Here is an 18,994-nt window from a genome sequence, read left to right on the forward strand (position 1 = left end):
TAGTTGAAACAGAGTTAACTTTGTTTTAATTATTCTAGTGGGATACATACTTAAGAACTACTACATACCAAGCACTGTGGCAGGCATCTAAAAATGAGTATGTTAATATATACCTTTCTGAAGCTCATTGTCTAGCCAAGAGGCATTATTAAAAATAAATAACTGTAATATAACAAGCTATGTGTTGTAACAGAATCAAGGGTAATATTCTGTGACAGCCTAGAAGAAGAGCTGCAGAGTCTACATGAATGAAGTTGAGAGTAGTTTGGAAAGTTTTCCAGGAAAAAAAGGTGGGAACAATGTAAGCAAAAGTATAGAGGCCCTCAAAAAAAAAAAAAAAAAAACATACATTGTGGTTAAGGAGAGAGAGACAAGCAATTGGAGTCTAGAAAGAAGATGGTTGTATTGAGTAGAGACTGTGCTCTCAGAGCAAATCAGAAGGCCAACAAACCCAATCTTTGGAAGTCATTGTCAGGGAAATATTGTTAAAATAATAAATGAAATCTCGATTGGCATCCAAAGATGAGTTAGGCAAAGAGGCAAGGAGTGAGAGAAAGAATAGTATAGGAAGAGGGAAAAGAATTTCCAAAAGCCCAGAGGGGAGAAGAGAGAAACTAAATATTTAAAAAACAAACAAAACAAACAAAAAAAAACAATGGAGTTTACTTAGCTAAAGAGAGAGTGGCTAGTGATGAAGCTCCAGAGGAACCTTGAAGAGCTTGTAGGTCAGGTAAGAGTTTGAACTTGATCTTAAGGGCAGTTTTAAGCGATTGATGGATTTCAAGCAGGAGAGAAGCATGTTAATATTTGTACTTGTAGAAAAATCACTCCAATGTAGCCAGAATTGCAGAGGGACAGGTCTGGAGGTAGGGAGACCATGCAGGAGGCTGGTACAGTGATCTAGGTGAGATTTAATGATGGTCTGAAGGCAGTGGGTGTGGAGAGAGAGGAGCAGATTTAAGAGACAAATGCAGAGGGTGTGAGCAAAAGAATTCAAGAATAGTGCCCTGGTTTCTGTCTCAACTTGGACAGATGGGAATTTTATTTTCTAAGATAGAGACCAAAAAGTGGAGTAGGTTTGAGGTGGGATAGATGAGGTTCCTTTGGGACCTATATAGTTAGTTATATTTGAAGCCAAAGTGATTGATCCAGGCTAAAGATAAAAATTGCAGGATTACCATTGTAGTAAGAGCACTTGAGTCGGTGGAGGTAGGTTAATTATCCAGCAAGAAAATACAGAATGAGAGAGTAAGATGATATGCAACTGAATTTCAAAAACATTAACACTTGAAAGATAAAGAACTTGTTAAAGAGAGTGATGCAAGGGAATCAGTTGACTATTGTTAAGTAGCCCAAGGAAGAAACTTTGTAGACCTATAGAAGAGTAGTGGCAGTAAGATTGGAAAGGAAGAAGTAAGTAATTCATAATTATGTTTGATAGGCTTTAGTTGATAAACCAAATTTGGGGTAGGAAAGAAAGAATTGGAAGAATCAAGGATCATCCTTAGGTTCCTTCTTTGGACCTCTGGAAAGTTTTAATGGTTTTAACTAAATTAGGAGAGACAGAAGATAGAAAAAGTTACATATGTCACTCCTCTTTATACAGGGAGACCATTCTAGCTAATCCCAAATATTCTTTTTCCCTATTCAACAAAATTAATTCCAGTCTCCCTAGAAATAATACCTCTTTGAAATATTGAACAACTCATACTATCAAACTTAAAAAAAAAAAAGATGTTATTATCTTTTGGGTACATATAATGATGGGATTGGTCTATTCAAATATTTCCTAAATATCAGCATTGGTTTCCTACAGTGATTGGTCTATACTTTGGTGTACTTCTGGCTGTAATGCCTGTTGTTAATGAAGAGTAGCTGACTTCTATGACTATAAATAGCAGCAAACAATCATAATTCAAGTCCAAACACCAGTTTCTAATTCAATTCCAAAAGGAATATTAACCTCCAAGAATTTATCCAGAATGAGAATAGTTTTGAATTCCCATTCTTAGTGAGGAAATTCAAAGCTTATGTGGGGTCAACTGGCATGGGACGAGGCCAGGAAAGAATTGAGCCTATCAGAATGTGATAAAATAAAATAAAACGAAACTAAAGAAAGAAGAATTTGAAAAAAAAAAAAAAAAAGAAGAGTTTGTAATTAGCACATAAAGCACTGGCTTCAATAATTCTGAGTTTTACACACTAGGTGATTATACTGTAAAATTTAGAGTAGTGTCTTTTTGTGACAGATATTAATATTGTTCATACTTAAACTTTGACATCTTTACTGAAATGGAAGAGCCTCTGTTGTTGAATACTAGACCAATTAAGTAAAATCAATGGGAATAGTAGATCATGCAAAAGGACATATCAATTTAATAAAATAAAGCCATTTAAAATAAGACACATATTTATTTACTTGGAGTCTTTTATCGAATGAGTAATTTGTATACAAAATCCTATAAATTTTCAAAGTGACCTACCTACTCCGGAACTGGTGAATGACTTCAGAGCAGCTTACTTAAATTGAGAAGTCTTGCTCCTGGGTCCAGGGGAGGCAGTAGAAGTGGCCACTGTTCTAACTAGAGTTTGGTAGTTTTATTGGAAGAAAATGCATTATTATGGTGGAAGTACACGTGGTAGGCAATCAGAACTGAGTCTATACTCTGAGTCTCCTGTCCCCACGCTAGAATTGTATGTGAAATTTCATTGTATGCCAAGATATTAATTATGTATTAAAAGCATCAATCTTCTATTTATTCATTTTCTTATTATTATCAAAAGACAGGCAAATTGTGGTTCCTGTAATTTATTGAATACGTAGTAGTGTTCCTTGAACCAATGAGATTTTCTTCTTATGTATAACCATAAAAATGGTTTAGTAAAATGCATAAAATAAAACAAAGTTCTTCCTTTGTGTTTAAAGAAATTAGACTATTTGTCACCTTATGAAGTTCTGTCATTTTACAGATTTGGGTAACAAGAAAGTTTCTCCTGTGAATGTACCATTACTTGTATACTACCTTGAAGAAATGGGCATTTTTTATTTCAACCAAGAAAATTTGGGAGGGAGGTGAAAATACTTTGTTTTTTCCTCCTTTCTGGTCTTTACCACAAGAAAGCTTTTAAGTAGAAAAATCTATTTTGTTTTTTGTCACTGTAGATAAACATATCCATATCTTATATTAAAAACATAATCTTTTAATAAGTGCTAATTTACATCCTTTGAGTATATAACTAATGTGGGATATGCTTATAAATACCTAATTTTTGAGCACTTTATACCCTTTGGCTCATTTTTACCATGTATTATGTTTTGTTTTGATTTTTATCTTGATAAATTTACTGTACTCTACTCACTAGATTGTTAATTTTCTTAACTGTAATTGTTGAAAACTAGTAATACTTTGATGTTGGGTTATAAATGTAAAGTTTTACATCAATAAGATTATAAATATTTGTTGAAGATAGAACATACCAAGCAATTTAGTTTCAGACTGAGATGATCATCCATATTTTAAAGTCTGAATTGATAGAAACGGATACTGTAGACAACAAGTTGCAGCAGGTTTTAAGTCACATTTTGTTTGCTGGCATAATGTTAGCAATGGGAAAGCTGCTTTGCCATCTAGTGGTGGTTTGCAGACGTCTCTCCTTGTTCAGGGTGTATTTTCCAAAGGTTCTATTTTTAGCAAGACTGCACTGTAACAAGCTGACCTAATGCTTTGACATAATAATAATACAATAAGAAGAATGAAAAATGAAAGAAACCTTCCCTTTTCTCCATGCTGTTGTTACTGACAGAAAGAGCTCAGTATGCATGACATTCATAAAACAATGAAGACAACAAAGCTCAGGGTAATACACTGTACTTGATATTTTAAAAGAAAGGATCAAAATGAATCAAAAAATGAGAAAAAATGATTATTTAATTTAACAATCAAATGATCTTGAAACTAAAAAGGGAAAAACATTTACAAGCTTTGGTTAAATGTTTCTTGAGGTGGTTTGGTATTTAATTTGTTTCTGGAAATAAGTCCTATGTTTTGAAGATATTCTCATAACTCAGTATACTCATCTGCTCTGCTATTCCTTCTTTAAAAAAAAAAATTTATTTATTTAGGGGCACCTGGGTGGCTTAGTTGGTTAGGCATCTACCTTCAGCTCAGGTCACCATCCCAGTATCCTGGGATGGGGCCCTGTAGAGATTTCCCTGCTCAGCGGGCAGCCCACTTCTCCCTGTCTCTCTGCTGCTTCCCCTGCTTGTGCTCTCTCTCTCTCTCTCTCTCTCTCAAATAAAATCCTTTCTAAAGATTTATTTATTTATTTGAGAGAGAGAGAGCACACATGCGTGCACAAGTAGAGGGGAGGGAGAGAGACTCCAGCAGACTCCTTGCTGATTGTGGAGCATTTAACAGTGCTCAATGTCATGACCTTGAGATCATGACCGAGCCAAAATCAGGAGTTGGATGCTTAACTGAGTGAGCCACCCAGGCACCCCTGCTCTGCTATTCCTATGTAAACTTTTATACAATTATTCTATAATCAGTAACATCCTTTTTACCTTGTTTACTTAAATGGTCTACATGCTTTCTCGGTTCCCTTTCATTATTAATCTTGGTATTGCCTTTACTCCCATTGATTTTCTTTTCCTCTTATCCTTCCTGACCATGGCCTATTGCAGTTAATTTTAGGAAATTCTCTAAACCAGTAGAAACTTCCTTTCCCTCTCCCTGGAAGTTGTAAATAGAATCTCCAATCTTAGATAATAAGCCAAAAAATTAGTATATCCTATCTTAGTTTGAATGAGTAGGGTACTGAAAATCTCAAGTAGACTTGACTTACTGAACGATAATATTGTCAGTATATACAGTTTAAAAATCCAGACATTAAAAATAAGTGTTTTTCAGAGTTAAATACACCATGATTTGGGGAGTAGAGGTGGGGAAGGTTGCTTATTTATCAAAGTTCAAGACATAAAAATTAAGTTTAATTTTCTTTAAAATGTAATTTTGAATCTTTAAAGAACAGAGATTCTAAATATTGAAAATAGAACAAGTCTTTCTTTAGTACAAAGATAAAAAGCAGCCTAAAAAAAAATAAAGGTGGCTGACAGCTGCTGGCTTTGATAATGCTTTCCTGCAGTTGTGGTAATAGTTTTTCTGGCCTCAACTATTAGAACAAATTAAAACTGCTCAGCTTGAGTAACTAAGTAGGCTTTTTTAAAAAAATTGCAGTTTCAAACAACTAAAGATCCTACAGCATTAACTAGAGGGACAGAGAGCAAAGAAGAGAATATCAGGGCTTCAGAGTCTACATGGGTTTCTTAGTAGAATGGAATGAAACTTTTTCCTGTTAGAAACCTTTTTTTTTTAAATTTTTTATTTATTTATGATAGTCACAGAGAGAGAGAGAGAGAGAGGCAGAGACACAGGCAGAGGGAGAAGCAGGCTCCATGCACCGGGAGCCCGACGTGGGATTTGATCCCGGGTCTACAGGATCGCGCCTTGGGCCAAAGGCAGGCGCCAAACTGCTGCGCCACCCAGGGATCCCTCCTGTTAGAAACCTTACTTTTTTGTTTATTTATCAAAATGAATATTTAGGAAAAGGTAACTTGGCCATCCTAGACCAATATTGGTTTTCCTTTTACTTTAATGCTGCATCTGGTAACTAAAGGTGTTAGGATATTTAGTATGAAGCAATAAAATATCATATTTTAAAATCACATCTTTAATAAGAGCTGTTTTTCAGCTAATTCGAAAAAAGAGTCTTTCTTTTGAAAAAATCTTATTATTGAAAATTCTTCCCAGAGTGCTTCAGCTTTTATTATAGCTATTGGGGTGGGGGGGGTAGAATGTATAGTAAATTGCAAATATACAAAGGCAATTTATAACAATTTTAGTTTTATTTAATGTTGGTTACAGAAAAAAAAATGGTCACCATCCTTTGGGGAATTAAGGATAAGGATGGGTGGGACTCCTGGCTGCCTCAGTTGGTGGAATGTGCCACTCTTGATCTTGGAGTTGTGAGTTCGAGTCCCAGGTTGGGCGTAGAGATTACTTAAATAAATAAAACACTTATAAGGAAGAATAAAGAAAAGAATGAATTATGACATATATTACAAATGCCCTACATGGGTGGGATAGATTTGTCTTAGGTATACATTAGGATGTCTTAAGCTTTTTTAAAAGATAGCTTATCACTAGGTGGTGTTCTGAAATAATTTATCTTGTATCTGTATGAGGAGTTGACAAACTTTTTCTGTAAAAAGAGAATAAATATTTTAGGCTTTGGAGACTTTGAGGTTACAACTCCTCAATTCTGTTGTTGTAGTGCCCTTCTGGTGTAAAAGCAGTGTTGGACACTGTTTTGGAGTGTTTTGGAGTGTTTTGTAACAAAACTGTTTGAGGGAAACTTTATCTACAAAAGCAAATGGTAGCCACATTTAGTGAGTGAACCTTTAACTGGCCCACCACTAGATAGTTTATAGGAAATCTAAGGGGTAAAGGCTAAGAACAATGTTCCTCCAAGTATGTTCTGTGTAGTACTGACACGAGAGTGCTAGAAGTCAGCCAGCTTCCAGAATATCAGAATTCTTGGGGGTAGAGAGTGAGGCAGAAATCTTTTGTGTTTTTGTTGTTGTTTGTTCATTTCTAACAGATGAGTCTTGCAAACTAAAATTTGAGAACCATTGGCAAAGATTGCTTAATGACATACAGTAGCAAACATTTATTGCAACTCAATGAAGTTGGTGGGGTGAGGAGTGAAGGTTGAAAGAGTAAGTCTGCAGGCATACAACTCGGTGAAAGGCAGGCTCCTGGAGATATGACTGGGGCCTATGAAGTAGGGTGAAATCCCAGGGCAGGCTGCCTAGACCTGACCTTGGGCCACCTGCTCTCCCTATGAATTTAAAAAAAAAAGAAAAGAAAAAAAGAAAAAAAAGAAAAGAAAAGAAAGAAAAAGAAGAAAGAAAGAAAGAAAGAAAGAAAGAAAGAAAGAAAGAAAGAGAAAGAAAGAAAGAAAGAGAAAGAAAGAAGAAAGAAAGAAAGAAAGAAAGAAAGAAAGAAAGAAAGAAAGAAAGAAAGAAAGAAAGAAAGAAAAAGATTAAAAGAATTCCCTGCCCACATGGGACTTAGAGTCTATTAAGGGACATAGTAACAAAATAAATAATTATTTTTAAAAATATGATATATTAGACTGTGGTACGGGCTAGGGAGAAAAAATGAGACCTAAAAGGAAAATAAGCATTATTGCCAAAGATTTAGATTGGGTGGCCAGAGAAGGACCCATCAAGAACTTGCCGTTTTTTGTAAAGATCTAAAAAAAGTGAGAGAACAAGCATATGCTATCTGGGGACAAGCAAGTATAAAGCCCCTGAGTTCAAAGCGTAACTGGCTTTTTCCAGGTACAACAGTAGGTCTAGGTAGCTAAAGCGTAGTGTCCACTGGGGAGACTAGTTCTACACGAAGTCCTAGATAATAGAAAGTCACATCGTAGAACTTTATAGGTCACTGTAGGAATTGTGGATTTTACTCTGAGTGGAGCATTTTAACAGTTATTCTGGATACTATGTTGAGTTTAGTCTACAGGAGGGAGGAGTAGACACCGGGAGACCAGTTTGGATGTTGTTGCAAACTTTTGACCAGAGATATGGCCTAGGCTAACGTAATAAGAGTAGTGAGAAGTGCTTGGATTCTAGGTATATTTTGAAACTCAAGCCAACAGATATTGGTGATGGTCTGGATATGTGCTGTAAGAGAAAAAGACAAATCAAGGGTGACTCCAAGGCTTTGGACTTAATTCAGCTGGAAGAATGGAATTGATATTTACTCGTGTAGATCAGACTTCCGCAAAGAGGTATGAGGGGGAATACCAGAAGCTTAATTTTGAACTTGGTAAGATTAAGATGGCTATGAGATATTCAAGAGATGTTGAGTATGGAATAGAATATCAGTCTGCAGTTTTGTGGTTCAGGCTTGGGCTAGAGTCATTTGGGAGTTACTAGCATATGGTTAATATTTAAAGCTATAAGCTTGAATGAGAACATCAAGATCATGAGTATTGATAGAGACAAAGAGCTCTAGAATGCACCTAGTGCATTCTAATGTCAAGAAGTCTGGGCGATGAGGAGGAACCACCAAAGAAAAATGAGAAGGAGCAGTCCCAGAGATAAGAAAACCAGGCAATGTGGCATTCTGGAAGCCACGTGGAGAGAGGATTTCAAGGAGAGGAATAATCAACCGTGTCAAATGCTACTGATAGTTTAAATTATTTGAGGACTGGCAGTTGACCGTTGGATTTAACAAGAAGGCAATATGTGGCCTTGATAAGGCCAGTTTCAGTGGAGTGATGGGCATAAAAGCCTAATAAAAGTAGATTCAGGATAAACTGGGAAGAGAGAAATTGGAGACAATAATTGTGCCCAACTCAGAGTTTTGCTCTAAAGGGAAAGCGAGAGATGAGGAAGTGGATGGAGGGAAAGGGGAGGAGGCCAAAGAAATGCTGCTGGGAATGAAATGTTGGCTATTATAAACTGTTCATCCCTGCTGAGGAACAAAGAAAACCGGCCTGCTGGTGCCTTGAAGAGGAGCATATGGGCTACTGCCAGGTATCATGCGTTATACCCAGCAAGCAGGTATAGTCTTGAGTATAAGATAGAATGCCAGGGAATAGAGTAATGGGAACAGTAGGATACTTTTCAAGAAAGAGTAAAATAGAAATTAATTACTTCAAGTGCTTGCAAACATGAATACTACCTGTTTTCTATCGTTTTTATATTATATACATTACTTTGACATCAGTAAATATTTTCCATTCGAATTGTCTTATCAACTTTATGTACATATATCTATTTAAGTTGTATATCAAAATGTATATTTTAAATTGGAGATGGAGAAATCACTTTGTGCAATTTGAATTTTCTCATTATTGCTTTTTTTATACATTCTAGCATTAGTCAAATTAGTAAGCTCTATTTTCAATATAGACTTTTGGTGCATTAACAATTTCTATAAACTTGTTCTGTAGAAAGACTATTCTATAAAGTTTAGACATGATTTGTATAACTTTAAATATAGATTTTTGTGGGGACGCCTGGGTGGCTCAATGGTTGAGCGTCTGCCTTTGGCTCAGGTCATGATCCCTGCGTCCTGGAATTGAGTCTCGCATCACACTCCCCTCAGGGAGCCTGCTTCTGCCTCTGCCTATGTCTCTGCCTCTCTCTATGTCTTTCATGAAAAAATAAATAAAATCTTTTTTTAAAAAAAGAAAATGATATGTAAAACAAAAAACTCGGTTTTCTAGTATTTATTTATTTTTTCTTTATACCTTTTAAAGACCATTGGCAAAGTGGCATGATCACCAGGGCAGTATATTATGACCTAGCCCTGACCTGTGAAGGAATACTATGTCTAATCTGAGGCAGTGGCATAGAGGAGCTATGTCTCTCTATGTCTATCATGAATAAATAAATTAAATATTAATAAATAAATAAAGATTTTATGTTTATAGGTAAGTTAACCAAGTGAATATGAGAATGTCATTTCATTTTTAAAGAAAATCAATATATATATGATTTGTCACTTGTATTAGAAGACCAAGACCACAGGCCAGTTTATTTAACATTCTTACTGCTATTTGAGAATTTGAAAAGACTTAATCAGTAGAATCTTCCCTACCATATTATCAGAAGGATAAGAGAAAAGCAGCATTCTTTCATTCTTTCTCTTTCTCTTTTTTTTTCCCCCCGATGGTACATTTAGGTAAATTAAAGTACCTCTCTCCTATGGGGCAAATTTACATGGAAGGATGAATGTAAAATAGGGAAAAGGAAGAATAGAATACTTTTGCATTCTTTAATGAAAAAAGTAAGGGTGATTTTAAAAAACTATTGTTACAGCTTCTTTTATAAGGTAGTACTTTATCCTAAATTATCAATCCCAAATATGTATTTTCATGCCCATAATGTAATTTTTTAAATACATTAATTTGGGTTGATTTGTCTGGGACTTCAGTCAGTAGTGGAAGGTAGCACAGAGCCAGATTCAGCTTATGTAGGACTCAAGCTACTTACCTCACAGACAATAACAATAAAAATGTGTCTCTGTGTATTTGTAAATATAAATTGGTCTAAAACAAATTATTAAAGTTTTTGGTAGAGTGTTTTCCAACTTTTATAGCTTATTAGACAGCAGATAGCATGGTCCTCACTCACAATCCAGAAGTCCACTGCCACACGCCTCTAATATATGTAATGAAGGCTTGAGAAATAGTCTCATCTTCTTGAAAAGGCCCATAATGTAAGTGAGCAATTTTGATGCTTAGACTAAATCCATATCAAAAGAATCAAACCTGCTTATAAGTCTGTGCTGAATTGGATTAGCTTTACAAAAATAACATCTAGGAAGCTGGCTCTGGTAATACTTTACAGTTATCTTATATGAGCTATTTTAATTAAGTGTTGATGATGATAGAATATCTAAGATGTATGGGAGATAAGCTACATATTTATGCTTATCAGCAGAATGCGCTAGCACAAGTGTGTCATTTTGTGAGCTAAATTAGTTTAATACTAGTTGGAATTAAAATATGTTAATCAAGAGTGTCTTATCCACTGGGGTGTCAGTAATGTCTGATGGAGGTTTTTATGGAAAACAGAAAAGAAACTAAACAAATTAAGATACATGAATTGTAAAGTAACTTTGACGAAATTCATTTGATGTATAATTTATGCTTCATTACTTTTCTACAGAAAACTCATGAAGCATCTCATGGAATTATAAAAATTAAAATATGTGAGCATTTTTACTATATGAAAGATGGTTGTAGTGAAATGCAGAAGTCACAACACCAAAGATATTTCAAAATAATATTCTCAATAATATTATTATAGATAGCACATGAGTTCAAGAAAGTTAGCACAATTAAAAAAGATTTACTTCTAAGTGAAATAGGGAACAGAAAATTAGGGACTAGAAATCTATATCAGGTGTGCCTGGCTGGCTCAGTCAGGTAAGCATCCAAATCTTAATTTTGGCTCAGTCATGATCTCAGGGTTGTGAGATCAAGCCCACCAAGTTGGTTACGCACTGGCATGGAACCTGCTTAAAATTCTGTCTCTCCTTCTCCTTCTGCCCCTCCCTGCCTCCCTCTGTTAAAAAAATAAAATAAAAAAGGAGAGAGAGAGAGGTCTATATAGGAAAATATGTACAGTAAAGAGAATTGAATTCACTAAAAAAATGGACACAGAATGAATAAAAGGTAATATTTAGTGATTAAAAGAATGTTTACGCTTTGGGTAAAATCTAATATTGTGAACATATTTTTATTACCTTTCCAAGACTATAAAAAAATAACTATAACCTACCTTATTTGTCATTTCCAAAAATTTTGTTTGGAAGAAGTTGTTCCCTTGAAATCTTCTAGAATAATTTTCATGTAATGGAATTGTGTCTTACTCCCTGTGTCTGCCTAAACTGCACATCAAAAATATCAGAAGAAAGAGTAAATCTGTCTAAAGTCATATCTGCACAGGACCAAGTGAGCTAGTTATTTGATATTTATGTAATTAATATATTCTTTTCTGCCTGTATGTCACTTTGCATCTTATATTTTTTGCCTAAACAGTGATGGAAGCAAAATACTTCTTAGCAAAAACCATTTTCTTACAGATTTGGACTGAAGATGGTTATGTGCTAAAAACAATATGATAAGAAGACAGAATGTTTCATGTTCTTACTCAAATACTGAGCCTTTTTTTAATGGAAAGAAAATATGTAAGCTTAAAAATGTTATTTCTGAGATCTGAGGATTATCTCCCTTTGAATATATTTCAGTCCAAAAAGAGGAGGTAGGGCCCTTCGTATAAACGCAGCACTGTATTAGACAGCTAAGAGATGAACTGCAATAAGGAATTGATAGCACTTCTCAAGGCTGGTCTGTGCTTCAAGAAAAGTTCAATTAAGGTAACATACTTTTTTTTTCCCAAATCATGTAAATTAACCTGACATCCTTTTATGCCAAAAACTGCTAGTTTGTAAAACTAAGAAACATTTTTTTCAGCCCTGGCACCCCAGAAATAGCTAAAGAAATGTGAAAGCAGGTGGCTCAGTAAGTTAAGCATTTGTCTTCACCTTGGGTCATGATCCTGTACGGGGCTCCCCACCCAGCAGGGAGTCTGCTTCTCCCTCTCTCTCCACCCCTCCCTCTGCTTGCACACACTCTCTCCCTCTCTGTCTCAAATAAATAAATAAAGTCTAAAAATAGAAGCCTGAAAGCAGTAGGAGGGGGGTAAAAAGCCTTAATAGTCATTTAAATTATAAATTTCCTTAGGTGTTGTTGATAGGGATAATCTAATTATAATTCAGTAACTACTTCAGGTCAATACTTTGTCCCTTACCTGCTTTTATGAGGTCCTCTGGAAAATATAAATTATCCTATTTATGCAAACAGAATTTTCCTTCTATACACAATTGATAAGCATATACTCACTATACAAACCAGATTAATTATGCTAATACTGTGGCTTACTGTTTACAGTCGCAATAGATACCACCTAGTTTTAACAAGACACTTCGGTCAGGTGAGATTTTATACAAGTGAACCAAACTTCATTGCATCTTTTGCTATTTTTTTAAATCTTCCATCAGTGTTATTCATTCACTTAGTCAATGACCCAACTATGGAAACAATCAAATATTTATTGAATACAACTCTACGTTCTCTCTTAGAATGTGCTAACTGCTTCTTTTCCTTCCTCATGAACCTCATTATAAGTACATTATAATGAACAGTTTGATTATAATGATGATACTCTTCTAATAATACTGCATCCATTCATCACTGTTCCCTACTCATCAAATATTGCCTTTTAACATGTGACTTAAGAACACTAATAAGTGGACTAAAGACAACATATATTATCAAAACTCTGCCAAAAATGTTTAAGAAAAGAGAACTAGAGCTTACTAAATTTATTTTATTTCAGTTGTCGCATTTCTTAGTTCAGTGAATCAGAAGCGCATGCTAATTAGTGCTTTATATGCAAATTAACTTGCTTACCTGAAAATACCACTGCCTTTTCAACTTTTCCTGGTTGAGTGGTAGCAAGGGTAAAGAATTCTGCATCAAGTGAATTGTTGTACAGTTGCTGGGGGCCAAGGAGGAAGTGCCAAGTCAGGCAATTTATTTATGGTCAGTTGGTCATAAGAATGAAGTGTGTGTATGTGCCTTCATTCTATAAAGGTATTACTGTAGCAGGATGTTCTCTCTGTAAGAAAACTAAAATGGCAATTAAGAAATTTGGTCTTTAAAAAAAAAAAAAAGAAATTTGGTCTTTGGTTTCCTTTTACATAGTAAGGAGATTGACCTAGTATACTTTAAAATTTTCTGCCATAAAATGTGTCCAAAAATTACACTCAAATAAAATTTTATAAGCCAGATTTTATTATAATTGTATAGTATGAAACTTATAAACTTCAACTGAGTAATTCCGATGAAGTCATCTTTTAAGTGAGTGTTCATTTTTTAAATTGTCTGTTCATATTTTCCTAAACTTGATAATTGGGTTCTTTCAAGTCATTTTAAAATACTCTTTCTTCAAAAATTAGAAGCAAATTTCACAGAATAATTTAGTCCTCAAAGAAGTTCAGTTACTTTACATAAGTCTCAAAATTGTGTTTTAGAAACATGACCTCAGACTTCTTTCATAAGAGTACACTGTTCTAAATGTCCATTCTAAAGAAATCAATATTATTCTTCTCTTCATCACTGATTTGTTCTAAATTGTGCTTGTAAAATAAAATATATATATAGAAAATAGTATGTGGTATATATAGTATATAAATAGTATATAGAAAATGCTTAAGTGGCATTTTAAAGAAACTTATTTTTTAGTGATTTTAAATTTTCTTTTAAAGGTTTTATTTATTTGTTTCGGGGGGGGGGTGCATGAGCAGGGGAAGGAGCAGAGGGAGAAGCAGGCTCCCCGCTGCAAGGTACCCCGACACAGGCTCCAGGCTCCAGATGGATGCAGGGCTCCATCCCAGGACCCTGGGATCATGACCAGAACTATAGGAAGATACTCAAATGACTGAGCCACCCAGGTGTTCCTTAAATTTTCTTTATTATCAATTTATTCTCTGAGACTTATATTTAAAGAGTTTCTAGGGGGTGCCTGGCTGACTTAGTGGAATTTAGTGGCTTTGATCTTGGCGTTGTAAATCTGAGCCCCACGTTGGGTATGGAGATAACTTAAAAATAAAATCTTTAAAAATTAATTGAAAGTTTCTAAAAGCCATGTTGAAATATTTAAAATAAGATATAAGGTGATTTGGGCACCTGGGTGGCTCAGTCAGTTGAGCGTCCTACTTTGATTTTGGCTCAGGTCATGATGTCAGAATTGTGAGATCCATCCCAATGTGGGGCTCTCACTGGGTGCGGAGCCTGCTTAAGATATAAGATTCTCTCTTTCCCTCTACCTCAAACCCTGCCTCTCTCCCTCTGAAAAAAAAAAAAAAAAAAAAAAAAGAGAAACAGAGATAGAAATAAGTTGATTTATATATTGCTATATCAATTTTAAGGATTCCAGTTTTTCGTTATGGATTAATTACCTTGATTTTAAGATAATTACACACATGACACTGCAGTGTCCTGAATCCTCTATGATAATAGCATGAACAAAGTGCTAAGGAAGTCGAAGGAGCAAAGCCTATAGAAATTCTTAAAAGAGGAAGTGACCTTTTAAACTGTCCCTTGAGGGATTAGCAGAAACTTACTTGGTAGAGAAAGGAGAGTACATGGTAGTCTCAAGAAACAGAATATTCTGGTGTTTTTAAATCATAGTTATGTGTTTTCTAAAAACTATTAAAATGTTAGAAAATATTATGGTGATTCATGGTAGCTGCACTTGTGAGCATAGCATAATGTGTAAATTTGTGGAATCACTGTTGTATACCTGAAACTAATGTAACAATGTATGGCACTCAAATACACTCAATATACTTAAAGCTATACTCAAATATACTTAAAGCTATACTCAAAAAAAATAAATATTTTTTAAAAAATATTAAAGTTAACATTTCAGCCATATGTTATTTAAGAGGTACAGTTAAATCATGTTATGTATTAAAAGTTAGAAAAAAAATAAAATAAAATAAAATAAAAAAATAAAAAATAAATAAAAGTTAGGACTTAAAGTGGTTCTTAGCACCTGTAATTTCAGGATGGGCAAATCATTTATAAAACAATTTCATTGGGAACATTTGGGATCCTCAGAGAAGGAAAGAATCCTACTGAGCAATCTGACTTCACCTAGTGTGAGGAAAGAGAAAGAGCTGGTTCCTCCTAATTCTTGGGGTGTTGATACAAAGCACTAAGGGTTTATGAAAGATCAAATAAGAAGAGGCAGACTAGCAGAAAGGGCAAAGAATAAAGGAAAATCTCTCTTTTAGGGAAGCAGAAGTTTAAAATTCCATGAATAATTCTTGGTATAATGGAAAATAATCCTTTAAGATTGAATGACATTCATTCTGAAATAAATTATGATTCTAAATGGTATGATCTTTTCTCTAAAAGACTACTTAGAGGAAACGAGCTGGACCTTCGGTTTGTATTTCTGTTACAGGTTTTTTGTGTTTTTTCCCCCCATTCATTTAGTTACAAAATTTTATCAATTTCTCTGGCTTTGTATATGTTTGTATTCCTTTCACTTTTGGATATCCCATTCTTTCTGGGCAGATAGCTGAAACATTTAGAAAGGAGAAATTATGCCTATAAATGTAGTTTCCATATGTCAGAATACTAACAGTGCTACTCATTTTATCTTGGGTTATAAAGAACCTGACTCTTTGAGTTTCGCCTAATTTAGAAAACTTTTTAAAAGCATAGCCTTGGTTTTCATTTACTCATAGCACTACATGTTCTATCAAGTAAGGGTGATGTAATTATGACTTCTGAGGGAAGGCACCAGATTGAAATATTATTTTCTGTGGGTTTTCATTGACACTTGCCATTTGATGAAGAGAACATTCTATTTCTTTGAATTAGTGGACTGATGGAGAAAACAGTTTTTCCAGAAAATTGTTTCTCCTATTAATTACAAGACTGGAACCTTAATCCTAATCAGAAGGCAGTGATGTTTATCTGCTTTGTTCACTGAAATGTCCTATGTTGTAGCCCAAAGTGTCTTAGTAGGTATTGAAAATACACTTGCTGAATTAAAGAATCCCTAGGGTTGGTGGGAGGATGGAGTAACTGGGTGATGGGCAGTAAGGAGGGCATGTGATATGATGAGCACTAGGTGTTATATGTGACTGATAAATTAGTGAACTCTATTATACCTGAAATTAATGATGTGTACTGTATGTTGGCTACTTAAATTTAAATTAAAAAAATAAAGAATCACTAGTATAGCTTTTAATTGATAAGTTCGGGTTTTTTTAGTCTTATGATTGACCTTTGATCTGAACAAAGTGTATCTATCTATCAGTTGGAATATTTTTTTTCTTTAATTTAGTTTTCCTTTTCTCTGGAATGCACAGGAATACATTTCTCCAGCTCCTTGATAAATGTGGTTTGTCAGTTAGGTGCATATGCCTATATCCCCACCCCTACACACTTCAAATATTTGTAGCTGTTTGCAGTGTACAAATCTGTATACTTAAGGATAATTCTGGAGATAATTAACACAGAATCATGGAGTTTTGTATTTGGGTGGGGTTTTTTGTTGTTGTTTGTTGTTTGGTTTTTCATTTTTCTAAGGGACTTTAGAGATTATCCAGTCCAACTCTCTCATTTTATATTTGAGAAAATTAAAGCCCTGAACGTTTTTTTAGCTCAAGACCCCTCTGCTAATTAGTGTTATTGCAAAACTAGAACCCAGGCCCTGACTCCTTTTCAAATGATTTTTGCACACACATTATAAATAGCTTTTTTAAGGCAAAGGCTTTTTCCAGTTGAAATATTAATTCACCATAATGACACCTTCAGGCAAGTTTTTTTAATGCCCAAGCTATTAAAAAAAACTTTTTTCCCCAAATATAAAGAGTATTCCATAGCCAAAAATTCTTTTGAAGAACCTGTTCTTCCCAGGCTATTAGTGCAGAGACTATGGACATATCTGCCAATAGATATACTTTATATTGTCAGTTAGTCAGCCTCTTAGATCAGTATTTTATCATTAAAGAATTTAAACTAGTTTTAATATCTTGAATTATATTTGAAAGGAAATTGGCTTATGAATGGTAAAGTACAAATATTAGTAGAATATTCTCAGTTGCTAATATGCAGACTCTTTCGGATTTGGTTGCTGTTGTCTATACCTCAACAAGTAGGCAAGTGGGGACCTATGGCATTAACTAATAAGGTAACCATCAACCTAAATAGTAACAGCTTATAACAGCATTAATTCAATACCAAAAGTGCTTTTCCCATAGCAGTCTTTGTATTTTAGGTAAAAGTAGTTGATTTTTATCTCAATTACTAGATTTTATTGTCATTTTTGTGTTAACTGGATTGATACCAATGGGAATTTACAAATGAGTTTCTTTTTTTTCTTTTTTCTTTTTCTTTTTCTTTCTTTCTTCTTATTTTTTTTTCCAAAAATCATGTAAATTTGAGCTTGGAGAAGGGCATACAAGAAGACATAAATTAACTAAAAAGAGAATCTTTTTCTCTCCCAGTCTTAGGTTCTCATGTAGCACATGCACTGCCTCTTCCTCTCAGTAGTCCCTTTATGGGGCCTTACAGTCAGATAGGAGAGTATGACAGTACCATCAAAATACATTTATTCACAATATCATCAATTAGAGAAATTTCTCTTTTCAGATAGTCCATTAAATTAACACTGTAACATCATTTTACATTCAGAGGAATATGCAAATCTCAGATGTTCTATTTAAAATAAGGTCCATCTCAATGTTTATCTCAGCATTTGGTATTCAGTAATATTTTTACGTAATTTTTACCTTGGATTCCATTTAAAAGTGAATTTTATAGATAGGAATTACTAGTAACCTATTTTTATTTCTCCACGTTTCAAAACTAAATTGATATACTTTTGATTAATGATGATGTCATAAAACATCAATTTGTGAAAAAGCAAACATTCCAAGACCAATGATACAATATTTAGTTACTAAACTTTTTGAATGAGTCCAGAATTTAAAAGGCAGTTCCATAAATGAAATTAGGTGATTAGAAATATAACAGAGAGAGTATGAACATTGGGATAAGCTTCTAGTTGGCAGTATAGTTAACTAATTCTATTTAGAATAGAGTCTGGAAAGGATAGAAGAGAAACAACTTTGACCAAAATACATGAAAATTAAACATTCTTCAAATGTTGAAATTGGAAAATCCATTTAAGTTTTATCAGTTTTAGATCTATCATTTAAGTTTTATCTATTTAAGTCTATCAGTTTTATCATGTCAACTGGAGATGATGACAGTATTACCTAAATAATCCAGTGTTTTCTGTTCATTTAAAATGATCTGATTAACAGGAAACTAAAATGTAAAAACAATTAATAATGGTATGACCAACAAATAAGAACTCAGCAAAAAACTGTATTGCTTGTTAAACTCTAAAGTACTTCTTATTGGTTTGTCAAGTATTCCAAAAGATAAAATAGAAACAATCCATACAGCATAAATTTGTTAGGATTTTATATTTTAGATGCTGCCTTTTAAAATAACCCTGCTTTTAAAATGCAGCCAAGAAGTACAGGCTCAGTTTCTAAAATGTTTATAGAAAATATATTATAAATGTGGAATTTAATTATGTTAGCTATCATAGATTTGGCTTGCCCAAGCTTTTGTTAAATTGATCCTTAATTTACATTACTTCACTCTTAATATTTTACTTCATGATATTCAACAATGTAGAGTTGACAGGTTACTTATGTTACATGTAAGGAATAATCTTAAATTTAAGTAATTATATCATGTGATATAATTAAACAAAATTATATAATTTTTTTGTAAAAATGGAATTTTG

At 34.0% G+C, this 18,994-nt stretch overlaps 1 protein-coding gene across 10 annotated transcripts in view; it reads left to right on the forward strand.

Annotated features, from left to right (window-relative positions):
* The window catches only part of SSBP2 (single stranded DNA binding protein 2), a 300,014-nt gene that overhangs the window by 220,298 nt on the left and 60,722 nt on the right, over positions 1-18,994 (forward strand). The window lies entirely within an intron of this gene.

This window comes from Canis lupus, chromosome 3 (genome assembly GCF_003254725.2).
Source record: "Canis lupus dingo isolate Sandy chromosome 3, ASM325472v2, whole genome shotgun sequence".
NCBI lineage: Eukaryota > Metazoa > Chordata > Mammalia > Carnivora > Canidae > Canis > Canis lupus.